This window comes from Amblyraja radiata, chromosome 1 (assembly GCF_010909765.2).
Source record: "Amblyraja radiata isolate CabotCenter1 chromosome 1, sAmbRad1.1.pri, whole genome shotgun sequence".
In the NCBI taxonomy this organism is placed as follows: Eukaryota; Metazoa; Chordata; class Chondrichthyes; order Rajiformes; family Rajidae; genus Amblyraja; species Amblyraja radiata.
Genome location: NC_045956.1, coordinates 124,268,019 through 124,288,795, shown reverse-complemented (window position 1 = coordinate 124,288,795; position 20,777 = coordinate 124,268,019). Strand labels below are relative to the sequence as shown.

General features: G+C 43.5%; 1 long non-coding RNA gene across 1 annotated transcript in view; it reads right to left on the bottom strand.

Annotated features, from left to right (window-relative positions):
- Nucleotides 1-19,246, bottom strand: part of LOC116978907 — a 63,727-nt gene extending 44,481 nt beyond the window's left edge. The window contains exon 1 of the long non-coding RNA XR_004413594.1: nucleotides 19,071-19,246. This is a non-coding gene — a long non-coding RNA (uncharacterized LOC116978907). The remainder of the gene's footprint in view (nucleotides 1-19,070) is intronic.
- Between the last annotated feature and the right edge of the window lie 1,531 nt (nucleotides 19,247-20,777).

The window sequence follows — 20,777 nt, the reverse complement described above, 5'->3', positions numbered from 1 at the left end:
TTAAAAAACAGAGGGCTATCAAAATTTGGTCCATACACATTGAGGAGAGTCACCTTTTTTAAGTATAACTCCCCTATTATTATAATATATCTGCCTTCAATGTCTTCTATCGTTGATATATGTTTAAAGGGTATACCTTTACGAATTAATATTGCAACACCTCTTGATTTATGTGAGAATGAAGAATGGTACGCTTTAGCAATCCATTTTGCTTTCAGTCTGTGTTGTGCTTCCTTTTTAAGATGTGTCTCCTGGAGAAATATTATATCTGTTTTCAATTATTTTAAATGTGCCTCTCTTGCCTCTCTTGATAGGTTCATTAATTCCCTTAACATTCCAACTACAGAATTTAATTCCCTCACCCCCAATTTTTATATTAATGTCTTGCATCTTGTGATTAAGTGGTAGAGCAGATGATTCAGCACACTCAACCCTATCTTATACTTGAACTTCAGGTAGATGAATATTAGGTCACGTCTGTTTTCCATCCGAATGTATCTCCTTAAATAAAATATGCAATTACATTCCAAATACAAAATATAATGTGATATAAGATTAAAAAGGTGATAGCTAATAGGGTTAGTAAAGTGTGGAAAGTAAAAAAGAAAAGCAACTACAACTACAATTAGTGCAGTTAGTGATAGCCACCCTAATGTGGCTAAGCATCTATGGACTTCCGTAGCTTTTGGTTTATAAAAATACTAGCTCCGTGCTTTCCTTGAAAGGAAAGTTTCCAATTCGATGCATACAATTTGTGGGGGGGAAAGAAATATTGATTATATTCCATTAATGGTATAATTAGTAGTCTCAAATTGAAATATTAGTTTTGTATAATATAAACATTTATCAAAGAATAATCAAAAACGAAAACATCAGAGAGAGGGCCATCAAACATTTCTCATTATAAAATACCTGAATCATACTTTACTTATATTTCATACTTTTAATTAATTCTTAAATAATCTAAATAATCTTATTATCATTAGTTAGTGTTAGTTAATATTCTTGATTATTAATAGTTGTTAGAGGTTAGTACTAGAATGTTAGTATTATATATCCGTTGCAGGAAATATACCCAATTCTTATTGCGAATTTTAGGCAACTCTTAAATATAATAGTTTAAAGTTTAGAGTTCCATATCTTCTCTGCGAGATAGCAGTGTCCGAGTAGGTGTTAAGAGTTGAATATTTTTCAATCTTTGATCTTGTCTTCGACTTTCTTGGCAAATTCAAATGCTTCCGTGTGCTTGATGAAGAACTATTCCTTCTTCTCGTAACTGACTCTCAGTGTTGCGGGGTATAACAGTCCATATCTCAGATTCTTTATGTTCTTCAGTATTCTTCTTGTTTCTGTGAACAACGCTCTTTTCTTAGCAACTTCCACGGGGTAATCTCTGAATACGCTAATCTTGTCTCCTTCATATACAAGATTTCTGCTTTTGCCAATTTTCCTCATCATGTCATCCAATACATGGTCATATTGGACCTTTACTATCATTATTCTTGGTCGGTCGCCCACCTTTGGGCGACCCACTCTGTGCGCTCGGGCAAGTAATGGCGCCTGATCCAGGTTCAAAATTGTTTTCAGTACTTCTGCAGCAAATTCACGGGGGTCACGAGTCCCCTCTCTGCCTTCCTGGATGCCCACGATTCTTAAGTTCTGACGCCTCTGTCGTCCCTCCAAGTCTGTACATTTTTCAGTTATTTGATACAATAACTTTGATAGGCGTTGGTTCTCAGTGATGAGTTATTTTGTAGTTGCGGTGCTTGTCTCAGCAAGTTCCTCAAGTTCTTTTACAATCTTGTAGTGTTGGTCTAATGTCAGGAGAATAGGTTCAAGTTTAGAATCAAATCTGGATTCCATCTTATTCAGTTTTCCATTTACTTCTTCAGCGTTTTGAGTCATATTTCTTTCCATTTCTAATTTCCAGTCCTCAAGGACTTCATGTACAATCTCAGTGACCTCTTCTTTAATTTGTTCTTGCATTTCTTTTTTTAAAGATGCTAGCTCCTTTTTAACCTCTTGAAAGTTCTGTCTGAGATTTTTAAGTTCCTCCTTAAGGAATGTTTTTAATTCTTCTTTTAATTCTTGCATTTCAGTCTTATACTTCTTCTTTGAGATGTCTTCTCGGGATGCTGTTAAACCTGAGGCCGAGGCTTCAGTTGGGCCTACCTCTTTAGACTTGCCGTTTTTTGCCTTGTGGGGGGGAGTATGTTGAGTCGACATACTGCCGGTGTCGCGCGCCTGATGACGTCACGGGCTTAGTACAAAACAATCGGTCCCGGTTTCTGCAGGTAGGATCTGTCTTTTCCTCCCGTTTTTTCGGTTTTTTCACGGAGCTAGTTGGCGCGAGTCTCTCCTACTCCATAGCGCCACCGGAAGTGGAATCAGAAATTCTTGATGAATGTCTGAACAAGCATCCTAATACTGAAAAACTAATAGCTTATATTTATAACATCCTACTAAATAACGAGGTACCACCGACCGAACTATATAGATACAAATGGGAAAATGAAATAGGTCATCCTATCACGAAAGATATGTGGGACGAAAGTTTACAACAAATACATCAATGTTCATTAAATGCCAGACATACTTTATTACAATTCAAGGTCTTACATAGACTACACTTCTCTAAAATAAAACTAAATAGAATCTTCCCACAAATCTCTCCTATCTGTGATAAATGTCTACATTTAGAGGCTAATTTAACACATACGTTTGCAAACTGTATAAAACTTAAACATTTCTGGACAGATATTTTTGAAATAACTTCAGAAGTTATTAATACAAAACTGGACCCAGACACAAAATTAATAATACTTGGAATATCAGAACAAAGCTTAACACTCACAACAAACCAAAGAAACTTCCTCAATTACAGTATAATAACCGGAAAAAAATTAATATTAAAATTTTGGAAAGGCCCTACAAACCCCACAATTAAAATGTGGATTACGGAAATGTCGGAGACCCTATACTTAGAAAGAATTAGACTTGTCTTAATGGACAAACAAGATCTTTTCCATAAAATTTGGGCTCCATTCATTAACTATCTGAAGGGATAGATTGGCACAGCACGAGGACCCAGCTGAAACTTGAACTCAGGAACAGATGAAAAACTATACTCTATACTTTATAACCTACGAACCTATCTCCATTGATGTATTACAGGTAACCCATTCCACCTCCCTTGTTTTTCTGTTGTGTTTTTTTTTTTTTTTTTTTGTTTTTTTTTTGCTTTCTTTTTTATTTGTAACTTTCTACCCTCTCTTTTTCTCGCTTTCTATAAAAAATAAAAATACTAGAAGCAGAAGTAATTGATAATGGAAAATTTTAATAATGTATGACTGATGTATATGAAAAGTTTTTTTTTTTACTATAATATGTAACTACATTTTATAATATGTCTACTTCTAATAAAAAAAAAAAAAAATAAATAAATAAAAAAAAAAAGAATGGGCTTCACCTTTGCCAGCTGCCTTAAGTGAAAGAAGCTGGACTTTACCACCGCGCCTATTTGACGATCTAATTTAAAATCACTGTCCATCCTAAAACCCAGGTTTAAAACAGTTGGCTTCACATACCGTGCCAGGGGACCCAAGTCAACAAGGGGAGGTTCACGGCAGCCATTGGGACCAAACAATATCACCTCTGTCTTCTTTTCATTAAATCCTAGAAAGTTTAGGGCCATCCAGGACTTAATGTCCTCAAGACATGACAGAAGTGATATGACAGAAAAAGCATCTTCCTTCCTCAGCGGAATATATAGTTGGCTATCATCAGCATAACAGTGAAAAGAGATGCCATGTTTTCTAAGAATGGAACCCAGAGGAAGCAAGTACAGTGAGAAAAGCAGGGACCCTAAAATTGAGCCCTGTGGAACCCCATATGACAAAGGAGCGGAGGAGGATTCAAAACTAGCAAGGCTTACACACATAGTTCTGTCTGCCAGATAAGTCCTGAACCATTCCAGGGCACTGCCACAAATGCCCACTAGGTGCTGTAACCAAGATATTAAGATACCATGGTCCACTGTATCAAAGGCAGCAGATAGGTCCAGCAGGACAAGAACCACATAATTACAAAGGACACAAGTGTGGAGAAGTGGCATTGGCAAGGGGAGGTGTGCAGCAAGTGAAGTATTAATTTGATGTATGCAAGAACCTATGGCTTGTCCTGGTGGCAACATGTGAGAATGTTTTTAATGTATCATGTAAAGCGATGGCAGAAGAGATGAGCTTGCTTAGGATGGTAAGAAAAATGTTTAAACTAATCTTGGGACAGGATGCTGAAAGCTATGTTGGAGGTGAGGAGGCTGTTGAGAGTGGTAAGAGTTGTGAGTAGTGTGAAGAGATATTATTGAGAGAATTGAATCTCTGTATTCACCTGCTCTAATGAAGTCATCTCCTGCATTGAAAGAAGTATTGGTGTTATTTACTCAATCTATCGTTCTTTCCAATGCTGTGAGGTGTTCTTATGTGGCTTTCACAGATGAGTTGCTGTTTTTCTGGACTTCACTTCTTATCCTGGAACAGGGTGTAAGGTTATGATTCATCAGACTCATTCCAAAATCTTCCAGCACCAGTGAGTAAAAAACAACAACCCAGGGATTCAAATTCATTTTACCCGGTTTCAGGAGTTACAGTGGATAAGTAGCGGATGAGGTGGGCAGGTTGTCTGATTCAGTGAACAGTTGCAGGGACAGAACATCCATCATGTTTATATGTGACTAGACCAAGTGCAGACCCGTTGGGTCTGTTTCCCCAACGGCGTTTAGGGGGGGGTGAGAAGAGGGGAGGGAGGGGAGAGGAGGAGGAGGAAACGGGATAGATTTGGGAGGGAAAGGAGAGTGGGGTATGGGGTGAGAGAGATGTGGGGGGAGGGGGGATGGGGAGGGAGACGAGGAGGGAGGGAGGGGGAGAGGGGTGGGGGTAGAGAGGGGAAAGAGTGGGGAGGGAGAGTGGAGGGGAAGGAGAGAGAAGTGGAAGAGGGGGGGAGGGAGGAGGAGAGGCGTAGGGGGAGTGATGGAAGAGGGACAGAGGGATAGGGGGAAGGGGGAGGGGGAGAGAGGGAAGGGGGGTGGGGGAGAGAGGGATGGGAGAGGGAGAGGGGTGAGGAGAGGGAGAGGGGGAGGAGAGAAGGGGAGAGAAGTGGAAGAGTGGGGAGGGAGGGAGGGGTAGAGGGGGTAGCGGGAGTGGTGGAAGAGGGATGGGGGAGTGGTGGAAGAGGGACAGAGGGGTAGGGGAAGGGGTGGGGGAGAGAGGGGAAGGGAGGGGAAGAGAGAAGGGTGGGGGAGGGAGAGGGGTGGGGTACGGGGATAGAAGTGGAAGAGTGGGGAGGGAGGGGTAGGGGGAGTGGTGGAAGAGGGACAGAGAGGTAGGGGGAAGGGGTGGTGGTAGAGAGGGAAGGGGGGTGGGGGAGAGAGTGATGGGTGGGAGAGGGAGAGGGGTGAGGAGAGGGAAACATAGAAATTAAGTGCAGGAGTAGGCCATTCGGCCCTTTGAGCCTGCACCACCATTCAATATGATCATGGCTGATCATCCAACTCAGTATCCTGTACCTGCCTTATCTCCATACCCCCTGATCCCTTTAACCACAAGGGCCACATCTAACTCCCTCTTAAATATAGCCAATGAACTGGCCTCAGCTACCTTCTGTGCCAGTGAATTCCAGAGATTCACCACTCTCTGTGTGAATTTTTTTTTTCTCATCTCGGTCCTAAAAGATTTACCCCTTATCCTTAAACTGTGACCCCTTGTTCTGGACTTCCCCAACATCTGGAACAATCTTCCTGCATCTAGCCTGTCCAACCCCTTAAGAATTTTGTAAGTTTCTATAAGATACCCCCTCAATCTTCTAAAATCTGGCGAGTACAAGCCGAGTCTATCCAGTCTTTCTTCATATGGAAGTACTGACATCCCAGGAATCAGTCTGGTGAACCTTCTCTGTACTCCCTCTATGGCAACAATGTCTTTGAGCATTGGGCATTGTGACATCACACGATAGAACGTTCACCAGGTGCTGGGGCTCCTGCAAAGGCATATGTAAATGAATCCATTCCGATTGGACATATGTGAACATTGGGCATTGTGACATCACACGATGGAATGTTCACCAGGGGCTGGGGCTGGGGCTGGGGCTGCTTCTATGGGTGAGATGTCAGTTTTTTTTTCAATATTGGGGGGGGGGGGGGGGGGGGGGGGAGAAAAGATTTGATTAAAAATGTGTACATAAACACGACGAGATGTAATCAGGAGTTTCTATAAGATCCTCCCTCAATCTTCTAAAATATAGCGAGTACAAGCCGAGTCTATCCAGTCTTTCTTCATATGAAAGTCCTGACATCCCAGAAATCAGTCTGGTGAACCTTCTCTGTACTCCCTCTATGGCAACAATGTGTTTGAGCATTGGGCATTGTGACATTACACGATGGAACGTTCACCAGGGGCTGGGGCTCCTGCAAAGGCATATGTAAATGAATTCATTCCGATTGGACATCTGTGAGCATCGGGCATTGTGACATCACAATGGAACGTTCACCAGGGGCTGGGGCTGGTGCTGCTTCTATGGGTTAGAAGCCAGTTTAATTTTGAAATATTGGGGTGGGGGGGAGAAGGATTTGATTAAAAACGTGTACTTAAACACGACGAAATGTAATGAGGAGTGGATACTTAGAAAGAAAAGTGAAATCTCTACCGAAATGGAAAAGATGTCGGCGATTCTGCGTCTGGTTTCGGAGTTGCAGGGAATCAAAGGAAGAAAGGCGGCCGGCAGCCGTCCATGTAAATGGATCCATTCCGATTGGACATCTGCGAGTATTGGGCATTGTGACATCACACGATGGAATGAATCAAAAGGCAGAAAGGCAGCCGGACGGCAGGCGTCAGCCACAGACATTTATATAGTGCAGACTATAGTGCAAGTGCAGACCCGTTGGGTCTGTTTCCCCAACGGCGTTTGCGGGTCGGGGGGGGGGGGGGGGGGGCTGAGGCATCACACTAACATTAACCACCCCCCAAACACACAAGTGGGGGGAGGGGGGTGAGAAGAGGGGAGGGAGGGAGAGGAGGAGGAGGAAACGGGACAGATTTGGGATGGAAAGGAGAGCGGGGTAGGGGGTGAGAGAGGGGGATGGGGAGAGAGATGTGGGTGAGGGGGGGGGGGGATGGGGAGGTAGGGGAGGAGGGAGGGAAGGGGAGAGGGGGGGTGGAGAGAGGGGAAAGAGTGGGGAGGGAGAGTGGAGGGGGAAGGGGGGAGAGAAGTGAAGTGGAAGAGAGGATGGAGAGAGAGGAGGGGGAGGGGAGAGAGATGTGGGGGGGAGGGATGGGGACGGAGAGGAGGAGGGAGGGGTAAGAGTGTGGAGGGAGGGGGGAAGAGTGTGGAGGGAGGGGGAGAGAGGTGGGGGGAGAGGGGGGAAAGAGTGGGGAGGGATAGTGGGAGGGGGAGAGGTGAAGAGTGGGGAGGGTCAGAGGGGTAGGGGGAAGGGGTGGGGGTGGAGAGGGGAGGGAGGGGGAAGGGAGGGGAAGAGAGAGGGGTGGGGAGGAAAGGGATGGGGTGAGGGAGAGAAGTGGAAGAGTGGGGAGGGAGGGGTAGGGGGAGTGGTGGAAGAGGGACAGAGGGGTAGGGGGAAGGGGGCAGGGGGCAGGGGGAGAGAGGGAAGGGGATAGGGTAGAGAGTGAAGGGGGGTGGGGGAGAGAGGGATGGGTGGGAGAGGGAGAGGGGTGAGAAGAGGGAAACTAAGAAACATAGAAATCAGGTTCAGGAGTAACCCATTCGGCCCTTCGAGCCTGCACCTCCAGTCAATATGATCATGGCTGATCATCCAACTCAGTATCCTGTACCTGCCTTCTCTCCACACCCCCTGATCCCTTTAGCCACAAGGGCCACATCTAACTCCCTCTTAAATATAGCCAATGAACAGGCCTCAACTACCTTCTGTGGCAGTGAATTCCAGAGATTCACCACTCTCTGTGTGTAAAATGTTTTTCTCATCTCGGTCCTAGAAGATTTCCCCCTTATCCTTAAACTGTGACCCCTTGTTCTGGACTTCCCCAACATCGGTTTCTATAAGATCCCCCCTCAATCTTCTAAAATCTAGCGAGTACAAGCCGAGTCTATCCACTCTTTCTTCATATGAAAGTCCTGACATCTCAGGAATCAGTCTGGTGAACCTTCTCTGTACTCCCTCTATGGCAAGAATGTCTTTGAGCATTGGGCATTGTGACATCACACAATGGAACGTTCACCATGGGCTGGGGCTCCTGCAAAGGCATATGTAAATGGATCCATTCCGATTGGACATATGTGAACATTGGGCATTGTGACATCACACGATGGAACGAATCAAAAGGAAGAAAGGCAGCCGCCAGCCGGACGGACGGACGGCAGGCGGCAGGCACACAATATATAATAGATAGATGAGTGTATCATCATTGCCTGGGCTACATGCTGCAAATATGATAGGGCTTGCAGCCTTTGCATCAGAAGGCTGTGGAGGCCAAGTCAATGGATATGTTTAAGGCAGCGATAGATTCTTGATTAGTACGGGTGTCAGGGGTTATGGGGAGAAGGCAGGAAAATGGGGGTGAGAGGGAAAGATAGATCAGCCATGATCGAATGGCGTAGGCTTGATGGGCCGAATGGCTCATCTGTTCCTATCATTTATGAACTTATGAACTTATCCCACCATGGCTCAGTCTCCACTTTGGGCTCAAAACAGTCAGTACTGAAGGAGGCCTCTCCGTCTTCTATGGAGAATACCACAGTGTATTTCTTCACTATAACATACAGTCTTGCTTTGACATTCTATGCAAAGGATGCCAATCTAGAAATTTCTTTACACAATTCTGAAAAAACAATGATGTACAGTTAAAAATGAGCTGAAACTGTAGTAAAGCACTACTGCATCCATTTCTTGGTATCCTGTTGCTTGACAGAACATTTGACTCCCAACATTTGGGTGGCATTTTCATTTCTGCTTAAGTTAGAGAGTCATCAAGTTATAGAGTTAAACAGTATGGAATGGGGCTGTTTGGCCCATCTCATCCCTGCTAACTAAAGTACCTACCCGAGCTAGGCCCATTGGAATATTTTTGTTTGAATATTTTCTATCCGTGTATTTATCTTAATGTAAAAATTTCATAACAGTACCCATCTCTACTGCTTTTTCTGGAAGCTGTTTCCACATACATACCAGCCCCTGTCAAAACAATAGTGTACCCTGAAACTTACAGTAAATGCCATTACTAAAGGGCCTGTCCAACTAACGCAACTTTTCAGCAACTGTCTTCGACCTTCAAGCTCGAGGGCACTCACCTGAAAAACCTCAAGCTGGATCGACCGACCGCGGGGGCCAGAGAAAGCGGGGGAGCGCTGTTTGAAATTCACACCCATGATGAACAGGAAGGTAAAAGACGGCTGGCACAGTTACGGTAAGTCCTTTAGAGAGCGCGGAGAGGGGAAGAGAAGAGGAGAGAGGGGAGAGAAAGGGGGAGAAGGAGTGGAGACACTTTTAAGAAGCCAGATAACGATTAATAAAGTTTAGTGGACATTTAACATTACCGGTCGGTTTTCCTTAGTCCTGAAAACTCCAATGAGCCAATTAAAATGCCCGGTCAGCAAAGGAGATTGCCTACGGCTACCCTCGACTAGCTACCCCACTCCACTGGACTATGAGTTCAAAAGAACCAGGCCGACCAATTTTTACTCGCGGAATAATTTTCAGCATGCAGAGAAATTTTCCTCGACCAAACTGAGGCCGTGAGTATGCGGGAACTTCCCTCAAGCATGAAGGAGAGTTCCAGTGACCTCCTAGGATCTCCTATGACCACGTGTTGACCATGCTGTGAATTTGAGTCGAGAGCAAACTCTTCTAAACTCGTAAATTAGGTCGTCGCAGTGGGACAGGTCCTTAAGTTCAATCTGACAAGGTTCTGCTAACTTTGCAATTGAAGTTCACACTGTGTATAGCATCTTGGAACAAAAACAAGTTTTGGGTGCCAGACAATGTGTTTGAACACATATTAAATTTCCATTAAGGAATTTCTAGATCTGCAGCTCGAATATCGTGCTATTTCCTGGATAGGCTGCATGAGCTGGTGCTAGGCAGGCATTTGGATGGCAGACCTGGGATCGTAGTTAAAGGTGGCAGTGAAAATAGTAAAGTCAAGGAATATAAGTATAAAAGTGAACTGTCTTGTACTAGAATTAGGGTGGCACGGTGGCGCAGTGGTAGAGTTGCTGCCTTTCGATCCCGACCACAGGTGCTGTCTATACGGAGTTTGTACATTCTCCCCGTGGCCGCATGGGTATTCTCTGAGATCTTCAGTTTCCTCCCACACTCCCAAATCGTCCAGGTTTGGAGGTTAATTGGCTTGGTATAAATGTAAAATTGTCCCTAGTGTGTGGGATAGTGCTAGTGTGCGGTGATTGCGTATGTTGCGGACTCGGTGGGACGAAGGGCCTTTTTCCGCGCTGTATCTCTAAACTGAACTAAAATAAAAGTTAATTCTACTGAAGATTATTAATTGTGTAGGCAACTGGACAAAAGGCAGTGCACTATTAATCAGATGTGCCAATGTATATAATTGTAAAATAAATGCTGTAGGCTTAACGTATAACTTGATAATTGACCATTTTACCTCTATTTTGAAGCTCTTTGTAAATAAACCATTTTGATTTCCACTAGTGGGAGAGTCTAGGACCAGAGGCCATAGTCTCAGAATAAAAGGATATACCTTTAGAAAGGAGATAAGGAGGAATTTCTTTAGTCAGCGGATGGTGAATCTGTGGAATTTATTGCCACAGAAGGCTGTGGAGGCCGTCAATGGATATTTGTAAGGCAGGGATTGACAGATTTTTGATTAATTTGGCTGTCAGTGGTTATGGGCAGAAGGCCGGAGAATGGGGTCGTGAGTGAAAGATAGATCAGCCATGATTGAATGATGGAGTAGACTTGAAGCGCCAAATGGCCTAATTCTGCTCCTATAACATGAACATCAACATGAACATAATTTATCAATTCTGTATTAGTCGGCTATATGAGGTAGAAATGGGATGAATTTTACATGAATCCAATGATTTCCTTTCCAAAGATACAGTGTGCATGAGCAAATTCCAGACTTCTTTCTTGCAGTAGAGACCCTTGCCAACTGGAAACACATGCAGGAAGGTAGCGCATATGTGCACTCGATTTTCTTTATTAGCCAGAATATTACGCGCAATAAACATCTGAATTTTCAATACTTGTTCCCTGTGGACAAGACTTCCTGCCAAGAGAACAACTTTGGAGAATCCACCCTGTACTATCATGCTTGCACTGCTCAGAAACAACCTTCCCTTGGCAGTGCTGCTAAAGGGACAGCACAATTCCAATCTTGTGCTATGACCAGGGGTTGGTAATAATTTAATTGACATCTGCTTGCAAGGATAAGACACCGCCCTGATGTTGGAAGTTACCTGGTGTTTATAGTTAAGTGTCCCTCCATACTTTATTCTGACAATAGCCATATTTCTGATATCACTGACTACTCATCACCAACGAGACTGATGTCAAGTGGATCTGTATTAGTACAAGATTTAATACTCTACAAGACAAAAATATAATGGTGGCGCAGTCTGAAGACAGGCCAGATGCTGCCTGAACCAGTTAGTTCCACTCGTACTACATTTTTATTGAGAAAGTTATTACGGCAAGATGAAAATGGTGATAGGTGGTGTTCATAGAAACATAGAAAATAGGTGCAGGAGTAGGCCATTCGGCCCTTCGAGCCTGCACTGCCATTCAATATGATCATGGCTGATCATCCAACTCAGTATCCTGTACCTGCCTTCTCTCCATACCCCCTGATCCCTTTTGCCACAAAGGACACATCTAACTCCCTCCTAAATATAGCCAATGAACTGGCCTCAACTACCTTCTGTGGCAGAGAATTCAACAGATTCACCACTCTCTGTGTGAAAAATGTTTTTCTCATCTCGGTCCTAAAATACTTTCCCCTTATCCTTAAACTGTAACCCCTTGTTTGTCCAATGGTTTCACCACTTTCCAAATGTGCTGCTATCCCATCTTTAATAACTGACTCTAGCATTTTCCCCACTACCGATGTTAGACTAACTGGTCTGTAATTCCCTGCTTTCTCTCTCCCTCCCTTTTTAAAAAGTGGGGTTACATTAGCTACGTTAAAAAGTGGGGTTACATTAGCTAGATCAACAATGTTTTCACTCTTCATGGCAGAGCAACGCTGTCTAAAGATTGACCAACATTTCTATCCCAGCATGACTTGTGGAAACAAATGACTCTGTAATGAACTATTTCTAAGAATTAGAAGGAAATGCTGAAGCTGTTTATGTAACCACCAACTATCTTCTCAGAAGCGACATCAACAAAGGTTAACATGCCATCATATGTGATAAAAATGTTGCTGGGCTGGTCCTGCCCACAATAAGATTAGAAAGTAATAAAGAGCAGGACAGAGTGAAAACCCAGCATTTTACTATACTGATTAGCTTAGTCTCGTCCCCATTAAAACATTTCCATTGAGCTAATGGTTGGGCAACAAATATATCTCCATTGAACATTGAAATTGGTCTTGCAGCAAACAGGATCGAGATAGTATGATGAAAAGGGATATGTGTGGTGATTACTGATTTAATTACTCAAATTTAATTCATCAGCTGTCATAATGAGATTCAGACGCTTGCCTCTGAATTGATGACCCAGGCACCCAGACATGAGTCTAGTAAGTTAACCACATCCAACTGGCAAGCCTTCACTCACTAATATTTCACAGCACTCATTAAGCTCTGGCAGCTCAGCAGATGCATTAAGAAAAACTCCAAATGTGGAAGTGGTGTTGGCCTCATGCTGGTGTTGTCAATGTGCTGGGCTGTCACTGCCTGCACCACACCTGATGGGCTGAAATGCAGCCACATTTGACCATTTCTGTGATATATTTTATCAGCATGAGTCAAAGAGTTGTAGAGTCAAACAGCATTGATACAGGCCCTCTGACCCAACTTGCCATGTGGACCAAGATGCCCCATCTACATTAGTTCCACCAGTCTGTGTTTGGCCTATATCCCTCTAAACATTTCTTATTCATACACCTGTCCAAATGTCTTTTAAATGTTGTTATAGTATTTGCCTCAACTGGCAGATGCAGTTTAGTGTGGATAAATGTGAGGTTATCCACTTTGGTAGCAAAAACAGGAAGGTAGATTATTATCTAAATGGTGTCAACTTGGGAAAAGGGGAAGTACAACGGGATCTGGGGGTGCTTGTTCATTAGTCAATGAAAGTAAACATCCAGGTACAGCAGGCAGCTAAGAAAGCGAATGGCATGTTGGCCTTCATAACAAGAGAAGTTGAGTATTGGAGCAAAGAGGTCCTTATATAGGGCCCTAGTGAGACCACTCCCGGAGTATTATGTGCAGTTTTGGTCCCCTAACTGAGGAAGGTCATTCTTGCTATTGAGGGAGTGCAGCATAGATTTACAAGGTTAATTCCCAGGATGGCGGGACTGTCATATGCAGAGAGAGTGGAGCGGCTGGGCTTGTATACTCTGGAATTTAGAAGGATGGGAGGATATCTTATTAAAACATCTAAGATTATTAAGGGTTTAGACACGCTTGAAGTGAGAAACATGTTCCCGATGTTGGGGGAGTCCAGAACCAGGGGCCACAGTTTAAGAATAAAGGGTAAGCCATTTAGAATGGAGATGAGGAAACACTTTTTCACACAGAGAGTTGTGAGTCTGTGGAATTCTCTGCCTCAGAGGGTGGTGAAGGCGGGTTCTCTGGATACTTTCAATAGAGAGCTTGATAGGGCTCTTAAAGATAGCAGTCAGGAGATATGGGGAGAAGGCAGGAACGGGGTACTGATTGGGGATGATCAGCCATGATCACATTGAATGGCGGTGCTGGCTCGAAGGGCCGAATGGCGTACTCCTGCACCTATTGTCTATTATCTATCTCTTCTGGCAAAACTCCCCAATGAAAACACCCAAACATTCTTGTCAAACACCATCCTATCATTGTGTCTAAATATAAAATGCTAATGCAAGTCCACCCAAACACAATCACCAACACAACCAAAGCCAGAGCCGATTTAACTAACAGCTTACATTCAATTGATTGAATGTAAAATTTGCATGTGCTCTGGATGTTAGGAATCCTAGCTATCTGCAGGATTTGGCTTGCATACAGGTGAACAACTGGCTAAGCAGCATAATTGCAAGAACAATGTGCAGGATGAAATTGCAGATGCTGGCTTAAACCGAAGATGGACACAAAATGCTGGAGTAACTCAACGGAACAGACAGCATCACTGGAAAGAAGGAATGGGAGACATTTCGGGTCAAGATCCTTCTTCAGTCCCTTCTTCAGAAGTAGGGTCTCGACCCAAAATGTCACCTATTCCTTCTCTCCAGAAATGCTGCCTGTCCCGCTGAGTTACTCCAGCATTTTGTGTCTATAATTGCACAAGCAGTCTGATTGGCCCTTCTTTAACAATGTCAGGAGAAGAACGGCAATTAAAGTTCAGTTAAGTGCAGTTTAAAGACCTCCGGCAGAGTTGAATGGGCTGCGTACATTCTGCTGCTGTACACCATGACATTTCATGCAAGAGTGTTTAATTGCTGCTTCCCACATGCGATTCAGTACATCGTATGAGTGTAACTTTAATAGTTGTGGGCCATCCATTTCTCTGACCCAGCATGAAAATTACTTGTAAGGAGGTTGCGAGGGGAATAGGAGTACTTTCCACAGAGGACCTGCTTTTCAATAACTGACTGACATGCTGGACAATACAAAATCAGATTTCTGCCAGTTCACCAGCGTTTAATGGGCTGAATGTAGTCACTGATGCTGGAAGACTTTTACAATTCACCATCAGGGAAGGGAATGGTATTGGATAACACCTTTAAAGAACTTGCTCAGACCTAATAACCATATAACCATATAACAATTACAGCACGGAAACAGGCCATCTCGGCCCTACAAGTCCGCGCCGAACAATTTTTTTCCCTTAGTCCCACCTGCCTGCACTCATACCATAACCCTCCATTCCCTTCTCATCCATATGCCTATCCAATTTATTCTTAAATGATACCAATGAACCTGCCGCCACCACTTCCACTGGAAGCTCATTCCACACCGCTACCACTCTCTGAGTAAAGAAGTCCCCCCTCATGTTACCCCTAAACTTCTGTCCCTTAATTCTGAAGTCATGTCCTCTTGTTTGAATCTTCCCTATTCTCAAAGGGAAAAGCTTGATCACATCAACTCTGTCTATCCCTCTCATCATTTTAAAGACCTCTATCAAGTCCCCCCTTAACATTCTGCGCTCCAGAGAATAAAGACCTAACTTATTCAACCTATCTCTGTAACTTAGTTGTTGAAACCCAGGCAACATTCTAGTAAATCTCCTCTGTACTCTCTCTATTTTGTTGACATCCTTCCTATAATTGGGCGACCAAAATTGTACACCATACTCCAGATTTGGTCTCACCAATGCCTTGTACAATTTTAACATTACATCCCAGCTTCTATACTCAATGCTCTGATTTATAAAGGCTAGCATACCAAAAGCTTTCTTTACCACCCTATCTATATGAGATTCCACCTTCAAGGAACTATGCACGGTTATTCCCAGATCCCTCTGTTCAACTGTATTCTTCAATTCCCTACCATTTATCATGTACGTCCTATTTTGATTTGTCCTGCCAAGGTGTAACACCTCACATTTATCAGCATTAAACTCCATCTGCCATCTTTCAGCCCATTTTTCCAAATGGCCTAAATCACTCTGTAGACTTTGGAAATCCTCTTCATTATCCACAACACCCCCTATCTTGGTATCATCTGCATACTTACTAATCCAATTTACCACCCCTTCATCCAGATCATTGATGTACATGACAAACAACAAAGGACCCAACACAGATCCCTGAGGCACCCCACTAGTCACCTGCCTCCAACCCGACAAACAGCCATCCACCATTACCCTCTGGCTTCTCCCATTCAGCCACTGCTGAATCCATCTTGCTATTCCTGCATTTATACCCAACAGTTTAACCTTCTTAACCAACCTTCCATGAGGAACCTTGTCAAAGGCCTTACTAAAGTCCATATAGACAACATCCACTGCTTTACCCTCGTCAATTTCCCTAGTAACCTCTTCAAAAAATTCAAGAAGATTAGTCAAACATGACCTTCCAGGCACAAATCCATGTTGACTGTTCCTAATCAGACCCTGTTTATCCAGATGCTTATATATATTATCTCTAAGTATCTTTTCCATTAATTTGCCCACCACTGAAGTCAGACTAACAGGTCTATAATTGCTAGGTTTACTCTTAGAACCCTTTTTAAACAATGGAACAACATGCGCAGTACGCCAATCCTCGGGGACTATTCCCGTTTCTAATGACATTTGAAATATTTCTGTCATAGCCCCGGCTATTTCTACACTAACTTCCCTCAATGTCCTAGGGAATATCCTGTCAGGGCCTGGAGACTTATCCACTTTTATATTTTTCAAAAGTGTCAGTACTTCTTTTACTTTGAAACTCATAGTATCCATAACTACTCTACTCGTTTCCCTTACCTCACATAATTCAATATCCTTCTCCTTGGTGAATACCGAAGAAAAGAAATTGTTCAATATCTCCCCCATCTCTTTTGGCTCTGCAGATAGCTGCCCACTCTGTTTCTCCAATGGACCAATTTTATCCCTCGTTATCCTTTTGCTATTAATATAGCTGTAGAAACCCTTTGGATTTACTTTCACCTTACTTGCCAAAGCAACCTCATATCTTCTTTTAGCTTTTCTAATTTCTTTCTTAAGATTCTCTTTACATTCCTTATACTCCACAAGCACCTCATTTACTTCATGCTGCCTATAATTATTGTAGATCTCCCTCTTTTTCCGAACAAGATGTCCAATTTCCCTTGAAAACCAGGGCTCTTTCCAATTTTTACTGTTTCCTTTCAACCGAACAGGAACATAAAGTTTCTGTACTCTTAAAATTTCCCCTTTAAATGTCCACCATTTCTCTTCTACATCTTTCCCATAAAACAAAATGTCCCAGTCCACTCCTTTTAAATCATCTCGCATCTCATCAAAGTTAGCCTTTCTCCAATCAAAAATCTCAACCCTAGGTCCAGTTCTGACCTTCTCCATAATTATATTGAAACTAATGGTATTGTGATCACTGGACCCGAAGTGCTCCCCAACGCATACCTCCGCCACCTGTCCCGTCTCATTTCCTAACAGGAGGTCCAGCACTGCCCCTCCTCTAGTAGGTACCTCTATGTATTGCTGCAAAAAACTATCCTGCACACATTTTACAAACTCCAAACCATCCAGCCCATTTACAGAATGTGTTTCCCAGTCTATGTGTGGAAAGTTGAAATCTCCCACAATCACTACCTTGTGCTTACTACTAATATCTGCTATCTCCTTACATATTTGCTCTTCCAATTCTCGTTCCCCATTTGGCGGTCTATAATACACTCCTATAAGTGTTGCTACACCTTTCCCACTTCTCAGTTCCACCCAAATAGCCTCCCTAGATGAGCCCTCCAATCTATCCTGCCAAAGCACTGCTGTAATATCTTCCCTGACTAGCAATGCAACACCACCACCTCTTGCCCCTCCAATTCTATCACACCTGAAGCAACGAAATCCTGGAATATTTAGTTTCCAATCACAGCCCTCCTGCAACCATGTTTCACTGATCGCCACAACATCATACTTCTAGGTGTCAATCCAGGCTCTAAGCTCATTGAATGGGAATCTTCTAAGCACGTTAATTAGATAATTGTAATAACAAGGAACTGCAAATGTTTGTTTACCAAAGAAAGACACCAAATGCTGGAATAACTCAATGGATCAATCAGCATCCCTGGAGAACATGGATGGATGATGCTGTGAGTCGGGATCTTTCTTCAGATTCATTGATAATGGATAATTATTATTTGATCATTGATAATTATTTAATTTTTCAACCAAAGTTACACCTTTAGTTTAGTTTAGAGATGCAGTGCAGAAACAGGCCCTTTGGCCCACCGAGTCCGCACCAACTAGCGATCCCCACACATTAGCACCATCCTTCACACATTAGGGACAATTTACATATATACCAAGCCAATTAACCTACAAACCTGTACGTCTTTGGAGTATGGGAGGAAACCGAAGATATCGGAGAAAACCCACGCAGGTCTCGGGAAGAACGTACAGGCGCTGATGGCAATTCCTTCTATATTGGCACTCTGGTTACAATAATTCTCATTTTACCTAAGATATGTAATCTCTGAGGTCAATGCTTCCTGTATTAACCTAAAACATTGGGTAAATAAACCTTACTGATAGCTAACATTTCCACATCAATAGTGATGAATTCTAATTAAGTTTTCAATGAATTAAATATTTGAATTGTTCAGCCGTTATATTATACTAGACTAAGTGGGACAAATTGGGTTCCTGTCACACAGGAGGCTTGGATCCCCAATGCAATATTCTACCACTCACCCATAGCCCCCAAATACATAGGTGCAGCTCATTTCCCCTCATCCCAAGCACTCTCTCCCCCTCTTCTTCACCCTTCTTTCCCCTCTCCTCCTCCCTTCCCCAATCCCTCCCTCACCTCTCTCTCCCTCTCATTTCCCCTATCCTCAGACACTCCCTTCCTCCCTCCATAACTCCTCTCTCCTCCCTACCCCCTCCTGTCCCTCTATCCCCCACCTCCACCACTCCTTCCCCAGAATCTCGATGTTACCGCTCCTCTCCCTTCTTGCATGCCCCAGAGGAGCATCAGCCATCGGTGCCCTTAGAGCCAGGCCTCGGATCCTCAGCTCGGCCTGGAAGCACCAGCAGCTACAGCCGAGCCGGCGTGTGGGCGAGGGGGGGGGGGGTGCGAGGGGTGGACAGCTCGGAGAAAAGACGGGGGAAGAGCCATGGGGGAGGGGGGTTATCACGGAGAAGGGGGCAGGAGCCAGTGACGGGGACCAGAGAGGAAGGGGCTGGAGCTGCTTGGCATTGCGATGGCAGTGTGTTTGGACTTCACATCGTGCGCTGGACGCTTTCCTTCGCCAGGATGAGACTCTCCGCTTTCCATTTGGCGACATCTCCGACTCCGGGCCGCTTCCAGTCCCTCCGAAAATTGTGTGCAGTTGGAGACCTCTACGGGCCTCCCTCAGGTCCAGTGAAGATGTGATGGCGCAGGAAGGGGCAGACCGTCCATCGGAGTGACAGGAGAAAGGAGAAGAGTCCAATCCGTGCGCCGCTGTCTGGCAGGAGAGGAGATCGATCTGCGCACGGGTGTTTTTTTTATGATTTTTAAACCTCGCTAACTTTTACAATATGCCACTGATCGGAATGAAACTTGTTGCACTCTCAGCGCAGGGGAACGCTGAGTGAGCTGCCAAAATATCGTACCGCTGTCGCGCACCGTTTTTGCGCAAATAGAAAAAAACGTGCAAACCAGAAGAGCACAAGATCAGAGTTTTAGTTATGTATAGATAGATAGATAACAAAGGGTTTTTTCTAAAACCACTGAATTCTCCCACCATTCTGTCACACCCTTTTGACCTATAGATATCCAACCGGCTTTATATTTCACCCCCCTTATCTCCTTATCCTTTTGTCTTATTTTCCGCTCATCTTTGTCATTTATTCCACCAATAACCCCCCCCCCCCCCCATCCGCATCCACCTATCTTGCCAGTCTTTATCCTGCTCTCACCTCTCCTTTTCTCCTTTCTAGCCTTTGTTCTCATGACCCAAACCCCCCCTCCCCCCACACACCAAAACGTCATTCCCTCCACAGATGCTGCCTGACCGGCTGAGTTCCTCCAGCACTTGCTTTGGATTTGTATGATGGTGGATGTTCATGGGGTGGGAACTTAGATTTATTTAAGTACTTCTTAAGGGTTTAGGTGAATTTCAAGCGCTTAACTAGTGACGTAAATGTAGAGCCTTACTGCGCCAGAGACCTGGGTTCGATCCTGGCTACGGGTGCTTGTCTGTTCGGAGTTTGTTCGTTCTCCCCCTGGGTGTTCTCCGAGACCTTCTGTTACCTCCCACACTCCGATGATGTACAAGTTTATAGGCTAATTGGCATGGTATAAATGTATAAATGTAAAATTGCTCCTTGTGTATTATTATTATTATTTTTTTTTTATTTTTATTTATTTTTTATTAGCAGTACAGTGAATTACATTAATACATCACATATATCTTATTACATTATGTTGTACCACTTCATTTTTTGAGCTTTAAAAAAGATAGAAATAAAAGAAGTAAGGAAAATAAGCAAGAGTCGAGAAAGTGCAGGAAAGTGTTGGGAGACGAGAGCCCCTTAGGGAAGGAATTAGAGAAGGAAGTAAAGAAAAGAAATAAGACCCTAGAAAGAAAAGAAAAAAAAGAAGAAAGGAAAATCAATCGCTCTATTGTAACACAAAACACCGCAAAAAGGATATACCAACCGTGTTTTTATTAAAAGTTTATTTTATACCCCCCATTACCAGATCCTGGTAGCCTTTATGTTTTAACTTACTATTGCACCTTATGCTTATAATAGTTCCATAAATGCAGACCACGTCTTTTGGAAGAGATCTGCTTTGCCTGCTAGGATGAGTCTCATCTCTTCCAAGTGTAGTGCTTCGAACATGTTTGAAATCCACATTTTTATTGTTGGTATTGGAGCATTTTTCCAAAATTTGAGTATAAGCTTTTTTCCCATTATTAGCCCATAATTAAGTAAGTTCTTTTGA